At 37.9% G+C, this 20,790-nt stretch overlaps 2 long non-coding RNA genes across 3 annotated transcripts in view; one reads left to right on the top strand and one right to left on the bottom strand.

Moving 5' to 3' along the window:
- LOC140612993 (uncharacterized) overlaps nucleotides 1-20,790 on the top strand; it is a 69,123-nt gene that overhangs the window by 36,457 nt on the left and 11,876 nt on the right. The gene's annotated exons all lie outside the window — the stretch shown is intronic.
- LOC140612999 (uncharacterized) overlaps nucleotides 2,043-20,790 on the bottom strand; it is a 51,437-nt gene continuing 32,689 nt past the window's right edge. For both annotated transcript variants that reach the window (XR_012014116.1, XR_012014117.1), the window contains exons 3-4: nucleotides 5,153-5,227; nucleotides 2,043-3,089 (exon numbers count right to left, since the gene is read on the bottom strand). This is a non-coding gene — a long non-coding RNA (uncharacterized lncRNA). The remainder of the gene's footprint in view (nucleotides 3,090-5,152; nucleotides 5,228-20,790) is intronic.

Raw genomic sequence — 20,790 nt, 5'->3', positions numbered from 1 at the left:
TACACATCATACACCAGAAAAACTTCCTGAGGCACCAGGCCCTGGACAGTATAGCACCTCTTCTTAATATAGCCATCACTCTCAAGACCAGGAAACATAACAGGCTTTCTAACACAGAGGAGAAATAAAGATCTTCCCATACAAATGAAAGCTAAATGAGTTCCTGACTCCTGAACTGGCCCTGCAAGAAATATTAAAGGAGACTCTGAGTAGGAAAGAAAGACCCAAAGCAACAAAGACTAGAAAGGAACAGAGAAAATCTCCAGAAACACTGACTTTGCAGGCAATACAATGGCACTAAATTGATATTTATCAATAATTACTCTGAATGTAAATGGACTAAATGTTCCCATCAAAAGACACAGGGTATCAGAATGAATAAACAAAACCTATCTGTATGCTGCCTATAAGAGACTCATTTTAGACCTAAAGACACTTGCTGATTGAAAGTAAGGGGATGGAGAACGATTCATTATGCTAATGGACATCAGAAGAAAGCTGAAGTAGCCATCCTTATATCAGACAAACTAGATTTTAAACCAGAGATGGTAACAAGGGATGAAGAAAGGCTCTATATCATAATAAAGGGGTCTTTCCAACAAGAAGATCTAACAATTGTAAATATTTATTCCCCCAACTTGGGAGCACCCAAATATATAAATCAATTAATAACAAACATAAAAAACTCATTGATAACAATACAATAATAGTAGGGACTTTAACACCCCACTCACAGCAATGGACAGGTCATCTAAGCAGAAGATCAACAAGGAAACAATGGCTTTGAATGACACACTGGACAAGAGAGACTTAATGGATATATTCAAAATATTCCATCCTAAAGAAGCATAACACACATTCTTCTCAAGTGCATATGGAGCATTCTCCAGAACAGATCACAAACTGGGTCACAAATCAGGTCTGAACAAATACAAAAAGATTGAGATCATACCATGTATATTTTCAGACCATAATGCCATGAAACTGGAAGTCAACCACAAGAAAAAATTTGGAAAGACCACAAACACGTGGAGGTTAAAGAACATCCTATTGAAGAATAAATGGTCTAACCAGGAAATTAAAGAAGAAATAAGAGATACATGGAAGCAATTGAAAACATGACACAGCAGTAGCGGTCCTAAGATGGAAGTAAACAGCAATCCAGGCCTACCTCAAGAAGCAAGAAAAGTCTCACATATACAAACTAACCTTACACCTAAACAAGCTAGAAAAGGAACACCAAAACCAGAAGAAGAAGAGAAATAATAAAGACTAGAACAGAAATAAATGATGTAGAAACAAAGAAAGGAGAGTAAAACAGATCAATGAAACCAGGAGCTGGTTCTTTGAAAGAATAAAGTTGACAACCCCTCATCAGACTTAACAAAAAGAAAAGAGAAAGGACCCAAATAAATAAAATCATGAATGAGAGAGGAGAGATCACAACCAACACCACAGAAATGCAAGGCCATAAGAGAATATTATGAAAAATTACATATCAACAAATTTAATCTGCCTCAATTTCTTTCCCTATAAAATGGGAATAATAAGCCAGAAATTATTCTGAGGATTACATTTGGAGCTATATAGTGCTTCACCCAGTAGCTACCACATAACAAGTACACAATAGAGCTTTTATTTTTTTATTATTGCTTTTGGAGATTTTATTTTTAAGTGATTTCTACACCCAACATGGTGCTCAAACCCCAAGATCGAGAGCCAGGCACCCTACTGACTGAGCCAGCCAGGCACCCCTCAAAAGAGCTTTTAATGTAATAATATTAACGTGATGATATTACATATACCTTAAATAATGCACTCGTAATTATAATTAATACAATTATATAATAAAGTACATCATATTAATGTTTTATTATGAATACTGTATCATAACATTCCTTTAAAACATATTAGTTATAGTGTATATTTTATAGTACATCGTAATATGCTATTAATAAACTACAGTCAAATACAAAATTACATGAAGTATATATCATTATGTAAAAATTGATTATTAAATTTAATAGTATATCTCCAATTATTATTAGTGAAATTAAATAAAGGAAAAATGGAAAATAATGTAACTTGATTTTTTTTCAACAAAGTATATAAGCTTGTTACATGCCAAATATTGCATTAGTGCTGGGAGCAAAATGTAAATTGCATGACTGCTAATCTCTGACCTTGGGGAATCTATGGGGAAAGGAGAATTTCTGAATTATAGTGCAACAAAATAAGTCATCCTTGGAACATCTCATTCCTTCTTCATCAAGCGGAAATTCTCTTAAACCCCAAATGATAATCAGTCTTCACTAGTCTCCATGAGCCCTCACCAAAACATAGAGTGGCAGCTTGCTCTAAGAATACTAATAACTGTGAATTAAGCTGCTCAGGAGAGCTGGAGCAAGGAAATATAGTCACAGTAAGAACACACATTGCTTGAGGTGATTTCTGTTCTGTGAAGCCAGGAATTTCCCTCCTAAATGGTATTCTCTCAGTCTATGTGAACTTTCTCAAAGAGAACTCTACTTTGCAATAGGGAGCGCACTGATTTTTCTATTTTTGGACTCACAAACTACACTAAATTGCAACCAACGGGTTCAGTACTAAGCAGTCTGAAATACGGTGTCATGATCATCTGAGTTGCCACTGTTCGGGGCCTGTGGTATTTGCTCGGTGACATCAAATCTTGGCATTTTGGCACAATCATCTGACCTGTACTGACAACACCTATGCTAGACAAAGACAGAATATTTTATTCGGAACTTCTTTCATTAAACTATATGCTTTCTTTGTAGCTTTTACTGTAAAAATAACTTTCTCAGAAGCCTTTTTTAAAGAGAAAGAAAGAGAAAGAAAGGAAAGAAGAAGAAGAAGAAAGAAAGAACAAACGAACAGTGATCAAACACGTATCTAATGCTTTGGTTTGTCACCTGGTTAACGACTCTTCTATACAGCTACTTGGTATCTAAGACATCGTTTATTGTATAACCACAGCTTCTTACCCACAAGAAAATAAAATTTTAAAGGCTATTCCCAGAGCACTATCACTTCAGCAGTTCCAAGTATCCTCCAAATTTGGGTTCAGTCTGCAAAGTGAAAAAAAGGTAGTTGAAACCACGTAAAGAGCTGAGATCTCTTCATGGATTAGGGTTGGAAAAATAAAATCTGATTCAAGACAGGGTATTAGGAAATCACTGAAGATGAAGAGTCTCTGTAGGGATGAGAGTCAGTGCTGCAAGAAATTCCCTTGGTTGCTCAGCTCAGCTCTGATTAGGACTGAGCCAATAGCACTTTGGCCAGTGCACCGTATTATACCATCCTCAGGCAAAGGAAAGTTGATTGGCCAAAAAATCAATAAAGTAGATAAAGAAACCTCATACTCTCAAAAAAGATGTGCTGAGAGTAACACCAATCATTGTATGTGCCAAGCATTGTCCTGAATAGTCAATTATTTTTGTCATTCAATAAGAAAAAGTTTCTCTAATTTGATTGTTGTTAAAATTTATAACCTATAGGCTCTGTCTTGTAAAAGTCTCAATCTCCTTCTGTTCTCAAATTCCTCAAAAGTGTTTGTTGCTCATCAAAGAGTAAAACTCTTCAAAGTAATAGAATCAGTAATACTTGTATAACACAATATAAATTACCAGTATAAGGCTAAAAGGCACTAAAAGGTTAAATCTCTGTCTCTGTCTCTGTGTGAGTGTGTGTATATGCACATATATATATGTGTGTGGGGGGAGTGTTTATTAAGTATTAAAAGTGTAAGATATATATATATATATATATATATATATATATATATATATCTTGTCTAGAAAAATAATAGTCAAAGAGAAGTATAAAGAAACTTAATAAACTCGAGTTATACAGAAATTTAGAGATTCAGTGTATGTTGCATACAGAGATCCCCAAATATATAGAAAATAGGCTATCTTACTATCACCGAGAAATGCTTTGATATGAAGATAAAGTTTTTCTGTAAAATAAAGAGCTAAATAAAGCAAATCCTAAAACAGAGAAAAGATACAAATGCTTAACGCATAAAAAGGAATAGATTTATCTTGTTTTCTTCCTTTCTAAAAATATCTCGCCTTATTTATGATTTTAAAGAGATCACTAGTTTGTAGCTCTTGTTTAATAATAGCATGCAGTTGTTATAAAATAAAACTAAGGTAAAAAACCTAATTTTGAACTTTAAAAATCATAACACTTTCATTAAAATACTAAAAGGTGAGAATCTTGTTGAATTTTAGATCATGAGGAAATGTTGCTCAGTCAGAACCTTTTCTTCCTGGTCTTGGCCCTTTTATTTTGACCTACTATTACGAAATAGTTTGTTACTGTTCCACATAAGCTTTCCTATTGGAAACAATTCAGCCCATCAAACAATACAAAAAAATTTTAGGCTGATGGGCAATTTAAGTTAAAAAGTAAATACCATCATAATAAAAAGCCTTCTTCAGAGTTTGACTACCACAAGCTCAGATTACCCACACGGTAAACGAAGGTACACATACACAAGCACACACACACACGCTGCAGAAACTTCCAAATAGGAAGACAAAAAAATAGATGGCCAAAGGAAACCATTCTAATTTTCATGATGGAGCTCTAAAACAATAATGAATTAAGCAAAGAATGGGCTAAGTATATGTCAGGAAAGAGCTTTGACCAAAATGCACAGAAACAGACCATAAATATGATAGATCTAAAACTTAAAATAAACGAAATAAACGAAACACTTAGGGCAAACAAAACTGCCAGTCATCTACCTACAAAAATCGATAATAAAATGTATTTTATTTTCTGTACATTATGATGTTCCTTAATTTTATTGTATTATATTTACCATACAATGAGTCTATTATCCTGTTTCATTTTTCTTGCTTCTTCAATTAAATTTTTAAGTGCTGTATCACAGGAATCATTTGAATATGATTTTGTATTTTTTAAAAGATTTTTATTTCTTTGAGAGAGAGTATGAACGGGGGTCAGGGTGAAGGGGGGTGTACCGGGCAGAGGAGGACAGAGAAGCAGGCTCCCCGCTGAGCAGGGAGCCGGCCGTGAGGCTCCATCCCAGGGATCTGGGGCCCTCCCCGCCCCTGACCCAGCTGAGCCTCCCAGGCGCCCCCTGCTTTTTCTTACTGACCTCAATCTAACTTGAGCTGTGCGTGCTGGAGCCAAATGTTTGTTGAGTGAAATCTGCGCATAATGGTTCAGCAAGCTATATATTAGGAAAGAAAGAAACAAAATAAACCATCACTTGTTTTAGTAACAAGAGGAGTTTCATACAAACTAGTCAGACAACTTAAGTAACTAGAGATACTCCAATAACAACCAGTTAGAATGTTTACTTCTAAGTAACCACCAGAGCTGGAAGTATGTGTTTGAATAATAGCTAATAATGTCTGTTCTATATGTCGGTATTCATATTAAACATATTGTAGCAATAAAATGTTCAAACCTGTAGCAGCATCAGAGGAGGGTAATAAACAGCAATAAAAATCTTTTTCAAAGCTCTGTGAAGAGTAAGCACCGTTCATTATACCTTTGAGAGTTGTTAACAGATATTAGTCATTGTGATAATCTGACGATGGAAAAATAAAAGGCGCATAAAGGTATAATAACTCCTGAGGTCCCTCCAGTGGCACTGAATATATAGAGAAAAATATTAGGGTTTTAAAGATTCCTATATATACAAACCTCACATTTCTATGGACAAATTTCTCCTAAAAACTACTCTAATTAAAAAGGGGAAAAAAAGCATATTTGTAGGATTTTTACTTATGTTCGTAACTATCTTCACTATTAAATATTTCAGTCTTCTCAGAAGTTTGAATATTTCAGTTTCTTCTTAAATTTCTAACACTATATACACTGTGACTTGAAAGCAAGGACAGTGTCCTTGCTGGTCACCTCTAGATCCGCAGCGACTGTGGCAGCCAGGTCACTACATTTGAACAATAGTTAGGGAATTCCTATAATTCCTATACATGAGCCTCAGTTACTTACTTTAACATTAAACAATACCACTTTCTCATTTCAATACTGTCTTTTGCAGTAATGATTCTTATCTACATAATTGTTAAAATGTTTAGAGCTCGATTCCATGTTTTAGGTGCTGGCACTCTCTCCATGCTCTCTCCTCGTCTTCTTCTCTGATTCGAGAACTACGTTAGATGTCAAATACTCAACAAAAGATAGGAATAAAAATTAAGTAAATGAAATATTACCTTCAAAGTCATTGATATGCCTACCCTTGTAAAAAGGTGTTTAAATCCTCTTTTAACTATATTATCGGTTTGTTCTGTTGCTAGGACTGATTAAGGATGGTCTATAATATATCATTAATCCAAATGTGTTCTATAAGAAAAATTTAAATCTATCATCATTGGTATTTATAAGGATTTGGTAAAGCTACTGTTGCATCGTCTCATGTCCTGAGAAAGGAATATCTCCCCACCTGGAGATACTTGAACGTGCCCTGTGAAAAAGTCTATTCAGTGTTTCCATGTTGTCATTACAGACACCCACCAATGTTTATAGTTATCAGCGCCACTCAAATAGCCAGGAGGGCTAATTAGCTCAATTGGAAAATGTAAATTCAGTAAGGTTGATATCCTCCCTTGGAAATGGAATTTTACCTCACCTCAGAGAGTGAGGCTCAAAATTGCATTGTGCCAGGCCGCCCCTGTAAATTATTTATATGGTGCATTTTCTATGGTAAAGTCTTGCTCGGGGTGCTTCTTAAGCCCTTTATGTAGGACTGTGTCTAGCAGCCGGCACCGAATGTAGCTAGTGTCCAATGAGCTACCTGCAATATTTAAAGAACTTTAAAAGATTAGCAACCTCGGATAAGGGCACCATAATATACGGTCTAGAAGAGTGGACTCTGGAATCGGAGTACCTGGGTTTAAATCTGCCTCAGCCTCTTGCAAGTCATCTCACATGCATAACACCTAATGGTTATTTGTCTCTGTTTCCTCATCTTTCAATGGACATCAGAGTACCTAAATCTCAGAGCTACTGTATTGAATAAATGAATAAATATGTGTGAAGGTATCAGCGTAGTACATATTAAGTGCTCTATGAAAACTAGTCATTTTGGTTATTAATATATTAATGCTTGATGGTTTCAATATACAAAATACAATCATAGCTTATCCTTCCAACACTCTGGCTTCTGTTTGCTGAATCCTTCTCTAATGGTCTTGTCCTCCAACCTATTTCAGCCATACAGTCTCAAACCACACTGTCTAATATGGTAGACACATGTGACTATTGAGATTTAAATTCAGCAAATTAAATACAATTAACATGTCATTTTTCAGTTCCATCATCCATATTTTCAGGTGCTCAACAGCCACATGTGGTTATAGTGGCTATATTGTATAGTCCAGGTATAGAGCATCTCTATTGTTACAGAAAATTTTATTGGTACTACTGCTACAGACCTTGCACTCAATAACTTTAATTTCTCCTCAACCTTAATGTCATACATTATACTCTTTTATCATATAATAATACTCTTTTATCTTCCTATATTTCCAGATCACTCCTTTTTTACCATGATTTCAACATTTTTACCATATCAGTTACTCTAATTTATTAATTCCAAATCGTTTTAGTCTCAGCAACAATTTAGAGTCTTAACAATTACTGAAGACACCAAAAAGCTTTTATTTATGTGGGCGATATTTACCGTTTTTTGTTATATTATAAATTAAAAATTAAAAACTAAAAATAATTTTAAAGTTTATTAAAATAGCAATAATAAACTTCTACATAACATAAATATACATTTAGTAGCAATTTTCACATATGGGAAATTACTACATTTCCCAGGCTAAAATAAATTCACAGAGAAAAGTAGACTGTTTGCATTTTGAAGATATCTTTAGCATCTAGTTAGAAGAAGGTGGATATTTCTCATATCTGTTTCTGTACTAAATCTGTTTTCATTCACACATCATGAGCTTCTGCAAAGTTCCACTGTGGATTCATGAGAGAATGAGAGTGAAAAAGGCAAGCAGCATCTTACTAATATTATGAAAATAGTTTGGATTCCCTACAAGAATATAGGAGAATCTTCAGAAGTGCCCAGGCCACACACAGACAACTGCTGCTCTAGATGCTACAGTTCATTGTTCCTCACTCCCCGGGTCCTCTATCTCCCTTTATGCAGCTAAGGTACTCCCTTGTCTGTAGAATTAATTTCCTTACCGGTATTTCTCTATCATACTAGTTTGGCAAAGCCACAACCATGGTTAAATACTATCCTGCCCTATTCCACAACTGTATCTGCCCAAATGAAAGCTGGGGAAAACTCACACAATCATGTGGACTTCTCTTACCTTGTGGCCTTGTACCTCAAAGGACTCTCAGTATTGCCGGGCAATGATACTACATATCATAAACTCATAAATGTCTTTTGACATTATAAATGTCTTCCACTTTCTGCTTTAACCCCGAGTCCCCCAAATCTGCTCCCTTGTGCTCACTCTCAATGACCCACCTCACCGAAGAAAGTAAGCATTCAAAGAGAACTTCCAAAACTCCCACCCTCATGTACCTCCTTTTAGCATCTATTTGTTCAAGTATGAGCTCTGCTACTGTCCATTGCTATGGAAGAGTGCCCTGCAAGCCTGTCTAAGGTCACTCACTCCATGGGGCACAGATCTTAGGCCCTTTCTTCAAAGCAAGGACATCTCGCCAACAATTCTCTTCTTTTCCCTTTATGTCACCAATATTGCTTCCCTTCTGGATCATTCTCATCACCATTCACACAAACTCTTATTTCCTACTGAAAGATTTATTTCTCTCTTTGTTAAAGGTTTTTTTTATTCATCCATGAGAAACAGAGAGAGAGACAGAGACCCAGGCAGAGGGAGAAGCAGGCTCTATGCAGGGAGCCCAAATTGGACTCGATCCCAGGACCCCAGGATCACGTCTGAAAGCAGGCGCTTAACTGCTGAGCCACCCAGGCGTCCCCCCAAAATTTCTCATTTCTCTGCTAGCTACTATCCCATTTGTAGCAAAAATCTTCAAAAAGTCACTTATAAACTCTGTTTCTAACCTCTCTCCAATACATCCCTAAATACCCTCTAATCAAGCTTTTACTCTTCTTTTTCTCAAAATCTGCTTCTGTCAGTTGCATCTAGGTTGCTAAATCCAATGGATAATTTCTAATTCTCATCATACCTGACTCATCAATGTATTTGACAAAACTGATTACCTTTGCCCCTTTGCTATATACCCTTCACTTGGCTTCCAGGACATTCTTTCCTCAGCTTTTACCTGACATCTTTATTTTGCCATGTCTGAAGTTTCAGTCCTTTGTCTTCTCTTGTCTGTCTACACTTGCTATTTTAGTGATCTCATTCAGGCTTTACTATCATCTTTACACTGTTAATTTCCATATTAAAATCTTCAACAAAATCTCTTGAATGCCTGACTTGTATAGCCAAAAGCCCACTCCTCCTCACCCCTGGCCCCAATTTCTCCACCTAGAGGTCAAATAGGTATCTTCAAATTCAGTATATATGAATGCAATTACTAATCTCCATATATAGCCTTTCTCACCTCAATTGTTAGCAAATCCATCCATAGCAGTAGTCAGGACAAAAGCCTTCGAATCCTCACTGCTGGCTTATTTTCTCTTCATCTCTCATCCGTTCCATCATAAAATCCTAAAATCTACTAAAATGTGGCTAGCGAGACTAAGGAACTCAATATTTATTTATTTTAAGATTTTATTTATTTATTCATGAGAGACAGAGGCAGAGACACGGGCAGAGGGAGAAGCAGGCTCTTCACAGGGAGCCTGATGCGGGACTTGATCCCACAGCCCTGGGATCACGTCCTGAGCTGAAGGCATACATTCAACCACTGAGCCACCAGGCATCCCTAAGGAACTCAATTTTAAATTTAAGTTAAATTTAACAGTCATCTGTGGCTAGTGGCCACCCTATTAGATATACTACAGGTCTATATTGATTATTAAAATAATAAAAACTGTACAACCATTGGGGAAAATAAACTGAGAATAATAGCAAATATATGCAAAAGAAAGTAATATAGAAAAGGAAAAAGAATATAAGTGAGTTAGGAGAAAGATAAGGCAAACAGGTTCCATGAGTTCTGGGTTCAATTATATATTACAAGTGCCTAAAGTAGTGTGTAGCATAGGGCAGTGCTCAATTAATACTACTACTAATAATAATATTAATGTTATCTATTAATGATTTTAAATGTTGTGGCTCCAATGAGTAACTTAAAAGAATAAAATTTTGTGTTTTTTTTTTCATTTGGTGATTTGATATTTCCGAATCCCAACAGTTAATGTTTGTATAACAACTCAGAAAATACTATCAAATTCAGATCTTGTTCACAAAATGTTACTTTTAGATGACTTAAAGTCCCACATTAACTGGTTTCTTAACATACTGTCCTTTGCCTAGAAATTAAAATGTTGTTTTCATGATAAAGTTCTTTGCTACTGACTTTTAGGACTGGAATTATCTATATAGTACAATCAGAGAATGTACTAGAGGGAGACTAAATTTCTTTATACTTTATTTAGATAACCTTAGGCTCTGGATAGATTTTACATAAATATATTTTCTTTAATAAAAACATTTTTGTCAATAAACTTGTTTTCACAATTTAGGGAAGCAATATTTCCTGAAGTTTGCCATAGGTTGAACATGGTGAATATTTTACTTTATTTCAAGGGATTCATGCCAAGAAAAAAGTCATATATCATGAAGTACCTGTGCTACTTAAAAAAATTAAAACTTTTTGACCATCTAAAAGAATATAAAAACCTCAGGAAGATTCTGTTACTTCATTCATCAATACAGTTAAGTCAGGGAAACACTTTTTCTTTGTGTGGTAGCATTAAAAACTAATTTTTATTAAACTGATCAGTTTAAAACTGATTAGTTATTAAACTGATGTGACAGTGTTGCTAGACTGACAACATTTACAAAGCTAAGAGCTCTTCCTTACCTTGGAGTATAACCTATGCAGGAATAACACTGTTCACACCCATACATGTTCAAATACTCACTCTTAGAAAATGTAGCCATTTTGGCCTTGTTTATATTTACTGCATAAGATTTAAAAATAAGCTGCCAAGCTTGACTGCAACTTTATTGATTGTAGAAATAAATCCATATAATGTTAAAACTGAGGTTTAATTTTTTTAAATGTATCTATAGACAAAATGAGGAGACAGAGAAATATGTCCCCAATGAAAGAACAGGAGAAAACCACAGCAAAAGAGTTAAATAATAGGAAGATAAGCAATATGCCTGATAGTGAATTCAAAATAATCTTCATAAAGATACTCACTGGACTTAACAGTGGAGAATATTAGTGAGTTTCTCAACAAAGAGATAGAAAATATAAAAAAGAACCAATCAGAGATGAAGAACTCAGTAACTAAAATTAAAAATAGAGGAAATCAATAACAGATCAGAGGCAACAGAAGAACAGATCAGTGAGTTGGAAGACAAACTAATGGAAAGCAACCACACTGAATGGCAAAAAGTTTAATTTAAAAAATGAGAATATGTTAAGGAAACTCAGGGACATCATCAAGGATAATAACATTCACATTATAGGCATTCCAGAAAGAGAAGAAAGAGGGAAGGAGGTAGAAACTTATTTGAAGAACTAATGGCTGAAAACTTTCCTAATCTGAGGTGGAAACAGATATTCAGATCAAGGAAGCACAGAAAACCCTCAACAAATACAATGCAAAGAGGTCCACACAAAGATACACAATAACTAAAATGGCAAAAAAGCAGTGATAAAGAGAGAATTTTTAAAGCAGCAGGAGAATTTAAAAAATTAAATACAAGGGAAATCCCATAAGGCTATCTGGTGATTTTTCAGCAGAAACTTTGGAGGCCAGGAGGGAGTAACATAATATATTCAAAGTATTAAAAAGAAAATAATCTACAACCAAGAATTCTCTAGCAAAAGTATAATTCAAAATAGAAGGACAAATAAAGACTTGCTGAAACAAACAAAGGAATTTGTCACCACTAAACAATCCTATAACAAATGCTAAAGGGAAAGAAAACAGAATAATGAGAAGAAATTATGAAAAAAATTCACAATAAATATAAACTTAGTAAAAATAGTAGATTCATCACTTATAAAATCAGTACAGACGTAGTACCAAAGCATTAAAAGCAATTATATCTATAAAAATCAGTCAAAGGATTCACAAAACAAAAGACTATAAAGTATGATACAATATACATTAAACATGGGAAGAGGAGTAAGAATTTAATGCTTTGGAATGGGTTCAAACTTGAGTCACCATCAACTCAGTATGGCGATAGGCATAAGATACATGGATCTTAGGGTAGCCCAAAATCAAAAACTTGTAATAGATACACAAAAATAAAAAGAAAGGAATTCGAGCATATCACTAAAGGAAGCCATCAAACCAACCACGAAAGTAGAGAGTAGGGAGGAGGAGGAGGGGGAGGAGGAAGGAGAAAAGGAGGAGGATGAGAAGGAGAAATAACTCAAATACAAAGAACAAACTGGTGGTTGCCAGAAGGGAGGTGCATGGGAGGATGGGTGAAATAGAGAGGATTAAGAGTACACTTATCTTGATTAGCACTGAGAAATATATAGAATTGGTGAATCATTATATTGTACCACTGGAACTAATACAACACTGTATGGCAATCATACTTCAATTAAAAAAGTAAATAAAATACCAAAATGAAAAGAACAACAATAAAGAAAGTGCTTATCTAAATAAGAATTTACCGGGGGAGGAGCAAGACGGCGAAGGAGTAGGGTCTCCAAATCACCTGTCTCCACCAAATTACCTAGAAAACCTTCAAATTATCCTGAAAATCTATCAATTCGGCCTGAGATTTAAAGAGAGACCAGCTGGACTGCTACAGTGAGAAGAGTTCGTGCATCTATCAAGGTAGGAAGACGGGGAAAAAGAAGTAAAGAAACAAAGGCCTCCAAGGGGGAGGGGCCCGCGAGGAGCCGGGCTGAGGCCCGGGCGAGTGTCCCCAGGACAGGAGAGCCCCGTCCCGGAGGAGCAGGAGCTGCACCAACCTTCCCGGGCAGAAAGGGGCTCGCGGGGAGTTGGAGCAGGACCCAGGAGGGAGGGGATGCCCTCGGGCTCCCCGGGACAGTAACAGCAACTGCGCGCCCAGGAGAGTGCGCCGAGCTCCCTAAGGGCTGCAGCGCGCACGGCGGGACTGGCGGGACCCGGAGCAGCTCGGGGCGGGGGGGGCTCGGGGGCGGCTCCGCGGAGGGGGCTGCGCGGCCCCGGGAGCAGCTCGGAGGGGCTCGGACAGAGGAAGAGGCTCCGTGCGGAGGGGGCTGCGCGGTTCCAGGAGCAGCTCGGAGGGGCTCGGGCGGCAGCTCCGCGGAGGGGGTTGCGGGGCCCGGGAGCGCGAATCCACCAGCGCAGGCTCCGGAGCACAGGGCGCCGGGACACAGCCCAGGATCCCGCCTCCACCCGGGACAGGCAGAGGCCGGGAGGGCCCAGGACAGCGAGGACGCTCCTGCCCCAGCTGAGCAGATCAGCGGCCCCGCCCCGGAGCCTCCAGGCCCTGCAGACGGAGAGCTCAGTACTTCCTGTGGGGGCTGAATCCAGGTTTCCAGAGCTGCCCCGCCACTGGGGCTGTTCCTCCTGCGGCCTCACGGGGTAAACAACCCCCACTGAGCCCTGCACCAGGCAGGGGCACAGCAGCTCCCCCAACTGCTAACACCTGAAAATCAGCACAACAGGCCCCTCCCCCAGAAGACCAGCGAGACGGACAACTTCCAGGAGAAGCCAAGGGACTTAAAGTACACAGAATCAGAAGATACTCCCCCGTGGTTCTTTTTTTTTTTTTTTTTTTTGTGTGTGTGTGTGTGTGTGTGTGTGTGCTTTTTGATTTGTTTCCTTCCCCCACCCCCTTTTTTTCCTCCTTTCTTTTTCTTTCTCTTTTTCCTCTTTTTTTTTTTGTTTTTTTTCTTCCCTTTTTTTTCTCTTTCTCTTTTCTTTCCTTCTTTCTCTCCTCTCTTTTTCTCTTTTTCCCAATACAACTTGCTTTTGGCCACTCTGCACTGAGCAAAATGACTAGAAGGAAAACCTAACCTCAAAAGAAAGAATCAGAAACAGTCCTCTCTCCCACAGAGTTACAAAATCTGGATTACAATTCTGGGTCAGAAAGCCAATTCAGAAGCACTATTATAGAGCCACTGGTGGCTCTAGAAAAAAGCATAAAGGATTCAAGAGACTTCATGACTGCAGAATTTAGAGCTAATCAGGCAGAAATTAAAAATCAATTGAATGAGATGCAATCCAAACTAGAAGTCCTAACGACGAGGGTTAACGAGGTGGAAGAACGAGTGAGTGACATAGAAGACAAGTTGATAGCAAAGAGGGAAACTGAGGAAAAAAGAGACAAACAATTAAAAGACCATGAAGATAGATTAAGGGAAATAAACGACAGCCTGAGAAAGAAAAACTACGTTTAATTGGGGTTCCCGAGGGCGCCGAAAGGGACAGAGGGCCAGAATATGTATTTGAACAAATTCTAGCTGAAAACTTTCCTAATCTGGGAAGGGAAACAGGCATTCAGATCCAGGAAATAGAGAGATCCCCCCCTAAAATCAATAAAAACCGTTCAACACCTCGACATTTAATAGTGAAGCTTGCAAATTCCAAAGATAAAGAGAAGATCCTTAAAGCAGCAAGAGACAAGAAATCCCTGACTTTTATGGGGAGGAGTATTAGGGTAACAGCAGACCTCTCCACAGAGACCTGGCAGGCCAGAAAGGGCTGGCAGGATATATTCAGGGTACATGCAACCAAGAATACTTTATCCAGCAAGGCTCTCATTCAAAATGGAAGGAGAGATAAAGAGCTTCCAAGACAGGCAGGAACTAAAAGAATATGTGACCTCCAAACCAGCTCTGCAAGAAATTTTAAGGGGGACTCTTAAAATTCCCCTTTAAGAAGAAGTTCAGTGGAACAGTCCACAAAAACAAGGACTGAATAGATATCATGATGACACTAAACTCATATCTCTCAATAGTAACTCTGAATGTGAACGGGCTTAATGACCCCATCAAAAGGCACAGGGTTTCAGACTGGATAAAAAAGCAGGACCCATCTATTTGCTGTCTACAAGAGACTCATTTTAGACAGAAGGACACCTACAGCCTGAAAATAAAAGGTTGGAGAACCATTTACCATTTGAATGATCCTCAAAAGAAAGCAGGGGTAGCCATCCTTATATCAGATAAACTAAAATTTACCCCAAAGACTGCAGTGAGAGATGAAGAGGGACACTATATTATACTTAAAGGATCTATTCAACAAGAGGACTTAACAATCCTCAATATATATGCCCCGAATGTGGGAGCTGCCAAATATATAAATCAATTATTAACCAAAGTGAAGAAATACTTAGATAATAATACACTTATACTTGGTGACTTCAATCTAGCTCTTTCTATACTTGATAGGTCTTCTAAGCACAACATCTCCAAAGAAACGAGAGCTTTAAATGATACACTGGACCAGATGGATTTCACAGATATCTACAGAACTTTACATCCAAACTCAACTGAATACACATTCTTCTCAAGTGCACATGGAACTTTCTCCAGAATAGACCACATATTGGGTCACAAATCAGGTCTGAACCGATACCAAAAGATTGGGATTGTCCCCTGCATATTCTCAGACCATAATGCCTTGAAATTAGAACTAAATCACAACAAGAAGTTTGGAAGGACCTCAAACACGTGGAGGTGAAGGACCATCCTGCTAAAAGATAAAAGGGTCAACCAGGAAATTAAGGAAGAATTAAAAAGATTCATGGAAACTAATGAGAATGAAGATACAACCATTCAAAATCTTTGGGATGCAGCAAAAGCAGTCCTAAGGGGGAAATACATCGCAATACAAGCATCCATTCAAAAACTGGAAAGAACTCAAATACAAAAGCTAACTTTACACATAAAGGAGCTAGAGAAAAAACAGCAAATAGATCCTACACCCAAGAGAAGAAGGGAGTTAATAAAGATTCGAGCAGAACTCAACGAAATCGAGACCAGAAGAACTGTGGAACAGATCAACAGAACCAGGAGTTTGTTCTTTGAAAGAATTAATAAGATAGATAAACCATTAGCCAGCCTTATTAAAAAGAAGAGAGAGAAGACTCAAATTAATAAAATCATGAATGAGAAAGGAGAGATCACCACCAACACCAAGGAAATACAAACGATTTTAAAAACATATTATGAACAGCTATATGCCAATAAATTAGGCAATCTAGAAGAAATGGACTCATTCCTGGAAAGCCACAAACTACCAAAACTGGAACAGGAAGAAATAGAAAACCTGAACACGCCAATAACCAGGGAGGAAATTGAAGCAGTCATCAAAAACCTCCCAAGACACAAGAGTCCAGGGCCAGATGGCTTCCCAGGGGAATTTTATCAAACGTTTAAAGAAGAAACCATACCTATTCTCCTAAAGCTGTTTGGAAAGATAGAAAGAGATGGAGTACTTCCAAATTCGTTCTATGAGGCCAGCATCACCTTAATTCCAAAACCAGACAAAGACCCCACCAAAAAGGAGAATTACAGACCAATATCCCTGATGCACATGGATGCAAAAATTCTCAACAAGATACTGGCCAATAGGATCCAATAGTACATTAAGAAAATTATTCACCATGACCAAGTAGGATTTATCCCCGGGACACAAGGCTGGTTCAACACCCGTAAAACAATCAATGTGATTCATCATATCAGCAAGAGAAAAACCAAGAACCATATGATCCTCTCATTGGATGCAGAGAAAGCATTTGACAAAATACAGCATCTATTCCTGATCAAAACTCTTCAGAGTGTAGGGATAGAGGGAACATTCCTCGACATCTTAAAAGCCATCTATGAAAAGCCCACAGCAAATATCATTCTCAATGGGGAAGCACTGGGAGCCTTTCCCCTAAGATCAGGAACAAGACAGGGATGTCCACTCTCACCACTGCTGTTCAACATAGTACTAGAAGTCCTAGCCTCAGCAATCAGACAACAAAAAGACATTAAAGGCATTCAAATTGGCAAAGAAGAAGTCAAACTCTCCCTCTTCGCCGATGACATGATACTCTACATAGAAAACCCAAAAGTCTCCACCCCAAGATTGCTAGAACTCATACAGCAATTCGGTAGCGTGGCAGGATACAAAATCAATGCCCAGAAGTCAGTGGCATTTCTATGCACTAACAATGAGACTGAAGAAAGAGAAATTAAGGAGTTAATCCCATTTACAATTGCACCCAAAAGCATAAGATACCTAGGAATAAACCTAACCAAAGATGTAAAGGATCTATACCCTCAAAACTATAGAACACTTCTGAAAGAAATTGAGGAAGACACAAAGAGATGGAAAAATATTCCATGCTCATGGATTGGCAGAATTAATATTGTGAAAATGTCAATGTTACCTAGGGCAATTTACACGTTTAATGCAATCCCTATCAAAATACCATGGACTTTCTTCAGAGAGTTAGAACAAATTATTTTAAGATTTGTGTGGAATCAGAAAAGACCCCGAATAGCCAGGGGAATTTTAAAAAAGAAAACCATATCTGGGGGCATCACAATGCCAGATTTCAGGTTGTACTACAAAGCTGTGGTCATCAAGACAGTGGTACTGGCACAAAAACAGACACATAGATCAGTGGAACAGAATAGAGAATCCAGAAGTGGACCCTGAACTTTATGGGCAACTAATATTCGATAAAGGAGGAAAGACTATCCATTGGAAGAAAGTCTCTTCAATAAATGGTGCTGGGAAAATTTGACATCCACATGCAGAAGAATGAAACTAGACCACTCTCTTGCACCATGCACAAAGATAAACTCAAAATGGATGAAAGATCTAAATGTGAGACAAGATTCCATCAAAATCCTAGAGGAGAACACAGGCAACACCCTTTTTGAACTCGGCCACAGTAACTTCTTGCAAGATACATCCACGAAGGCAAAAGAAACAAAAGCAAAAATGAACTATTGGGACTTCATCAAGATAAGAAGCTTTTGCACAGCAAAGGAAACAGTCAACAAAACTAAAAGACAACCTACAGAATGGGAGAAGATATTTGCAAATGACGTATCAGATAAAGGGCTAGTTTCCAAGATCTATAAAGAACTTATTAAACTCAACACCAAAGAAACAAACAATCCAATCATGAAATGGGCAAAAGACATGAACAGAAATCTCACAGAGGAAGACATAGACATGGCCAACATGCATATGAGAAAATGCTCTGCATCACTGGCCATCAGGGAAATACAAATCAAAACCACAATGAGATCCCACCTCACACCAGTGAGAATGGGGAAAATTAACAAGGCAGGAAACAACAAATGTTGGAGAGGATGCGGAGAAAAGGGAACCCTCATACACTGTTGGTGGGAATGTGAACTGGTGCAGCCACTCTGGAAAACTGTGTGGAGGTTCCTCAAACAGTTAAAAATAGACCTGCCCTATGACCCAGCAATTGCACTGTTGGGGATTTACCCCAAAGATACAAATGCAATGAAACACCGGGACACCTGCACCCCGATGTTTATAGCAGCAATGGCCACGATAGCCAAACTGTGGAAGGAGCCTCGGTGTCCAACGAAAGATGAATGGATAAAGAAGATGTGGTTTATGTATACACTGGAATATTACTCAGCTATTAGAAATGACAAATACCCACCATTTGCTTCAACGTGGATGGAACTGGAGGGTATTATGCTGAGTGAAGTAAGTCAGTCGGAGAAGGACAAACATTATATGTTCTCATTCATTTGGGGAATATAAATAATAGTGAAAGGGAATATAAGGGAAGGGGGAAGAAATGTGTGGGAAATATCAGAAAGGGAGACAGAACGTAAAGACTGCTAACTCTGGGAAACGAACTAGGGGTGGTAGAAGCGGAGGAGGGCGGGGGGTGGGAGTGAATGGGTGAAGGGCACTGGGGGTTATTCTGTATGTTAGTAAATTGAACACCAATAAAAAATAAATTAAAAAAAAATAAGAATTTACCAAAAACTCCTTCTAAGTTTTATAAAATATTAGAATCCCATAAAAAGTGAATTAAGACAACTTAGAGTGTATGCTATCTTCTAACCAAAAGTAGATCAAAGCAAATGGGAATAAGGCTGGAATGTTGGTGAGAACGTATCTGGAACTTCACATTCAGTTCCGGATGCCACTTTCAAAGTTGTGTTCATAAGCTAGAAGACAATGACAGGGAAAATGAGGTGACCCCAAATCAAAATGATTTATGGATTCATTTATTCACATACCATCCCTCTGTTCCATGCCGCAGGCGTTTTCAGGCAGCTTATGTAGACATATGTAATAGAATACAGCGTTGAAAGCAAGAGAATTAAAATAGGTAATGATTACATAGTATCGTTAAGTTTTAATGACTGTGTAGGTTATGGATACCTGGTGTTTAGAATTTTAAGGTTTCCTTGCATCCATTTAGAAAATGTGGTTATTAATCTGACTCATATTATCCTAAAAGAAAAAAAATACATGCAAATTACTTAGGCTCTTCATGGCAGTAGGCCTGAGAAGAAATGACTCACATGGCTCTTTGTGTGGGAACACTGAGTAATACTGAAAATAATATCCTCAAGAATAGCTCCCCAAAAAATAAAGTAACAAGTGCCATATCCTACTAATGGTGTGCCAAGGTATAAACCCAGGGCAAAATACCGTGCAAAGAATTCTCCCAAGGAGCCAAAATCATGTTATATAAACACAAAATTTTCTGCACTTTAACTTGACTCAGAGATAAAAACTTAACTATCGAAACACGATTACTTGAGACCAAGCCACTTGGGATGTTCAGGGTATTTTGGGGCTGCAGGGAGAGTGGGGGCAGTTGCTGTGTGAGCGGGTCAGCAGAGTGCTCAACTGGACAAGCCCGGGGCCAGGCAGCTGGTATTTAACACCATCTTACTGACTGTGGATCTTGACCATATAATGCAAAGTGGATCTCTATTCTTGTTCGCTTCTTTTAAAATATTTCTTTTAAAATAGAGATGATGATCATGACATTTCGATTTCATAGAACTGTTCTGAAGAAACAATGCAGAATTACAAGTCTTCTGAAAAGGGGGTGTCAAATGTTAAACAAATGTTACCTATGACTTTATATTCACATGGGGGTGGGGGGATGCTAATTCTCAAGAAGGCTTGTTCTGTTTGACTCTAAGCAGTGGAATTAGAATAGTTAATCACCATTATTCAAGGACTTGGTATTTGAAAATTTACCTACTTACTAAAATTTATTTATATATAACCCAAAATTAATACTAGAGGTGTGCCTTTGCAGTCATTTGCAGATTGCAAATTTGAATAGCTCAACATGCACATTCCCAGGTGAGGTCAAAGGAGGCCATACTCTGTCTTCTTTTTTCAGAACTCTTTGTTTAAATGAGTGTTCTTTTCATGGTCTAGTTATTGCTACTTTTCCCCCTTGCGTTTCTGTTTCTGTGCTTTTCTTTGGTGGTTTTGCTGTTTAAAGTGGTCCCCAGACATAATTTGGAAGTGCTATCTGGTGCTCTTAACGCAAGAAGGCTTTAATGTGTGTTTGGAAAGACGATCTTTGGGAAGAAGGGAAGAAAGGACAAAAAGAGGTGACAAGAGTCTGGAGTCTGAGCTGCTTAGTGTATCCGTAGGTGCAATGTTGAAACACACATCGAAGGGCCATTTACCCTTGATTTTAC

This window comes from Canis lupus, chromosome 21, assembly GCF_048164855.1.
Source record: "Canis lupus baileyi chromosome 21, mCanLup2.hap1, whole genome shotgun sequence".
NCBI classification, from domain to species: domain Eukaryota; kingdom Metazoa; phylum Chordata; class Mammalia; order Carnivora; family Canidae; genus Canis; species Canis lupus.
This window is presented reverse-complemented; position numbering and strand designations above follow the sequence as displayed.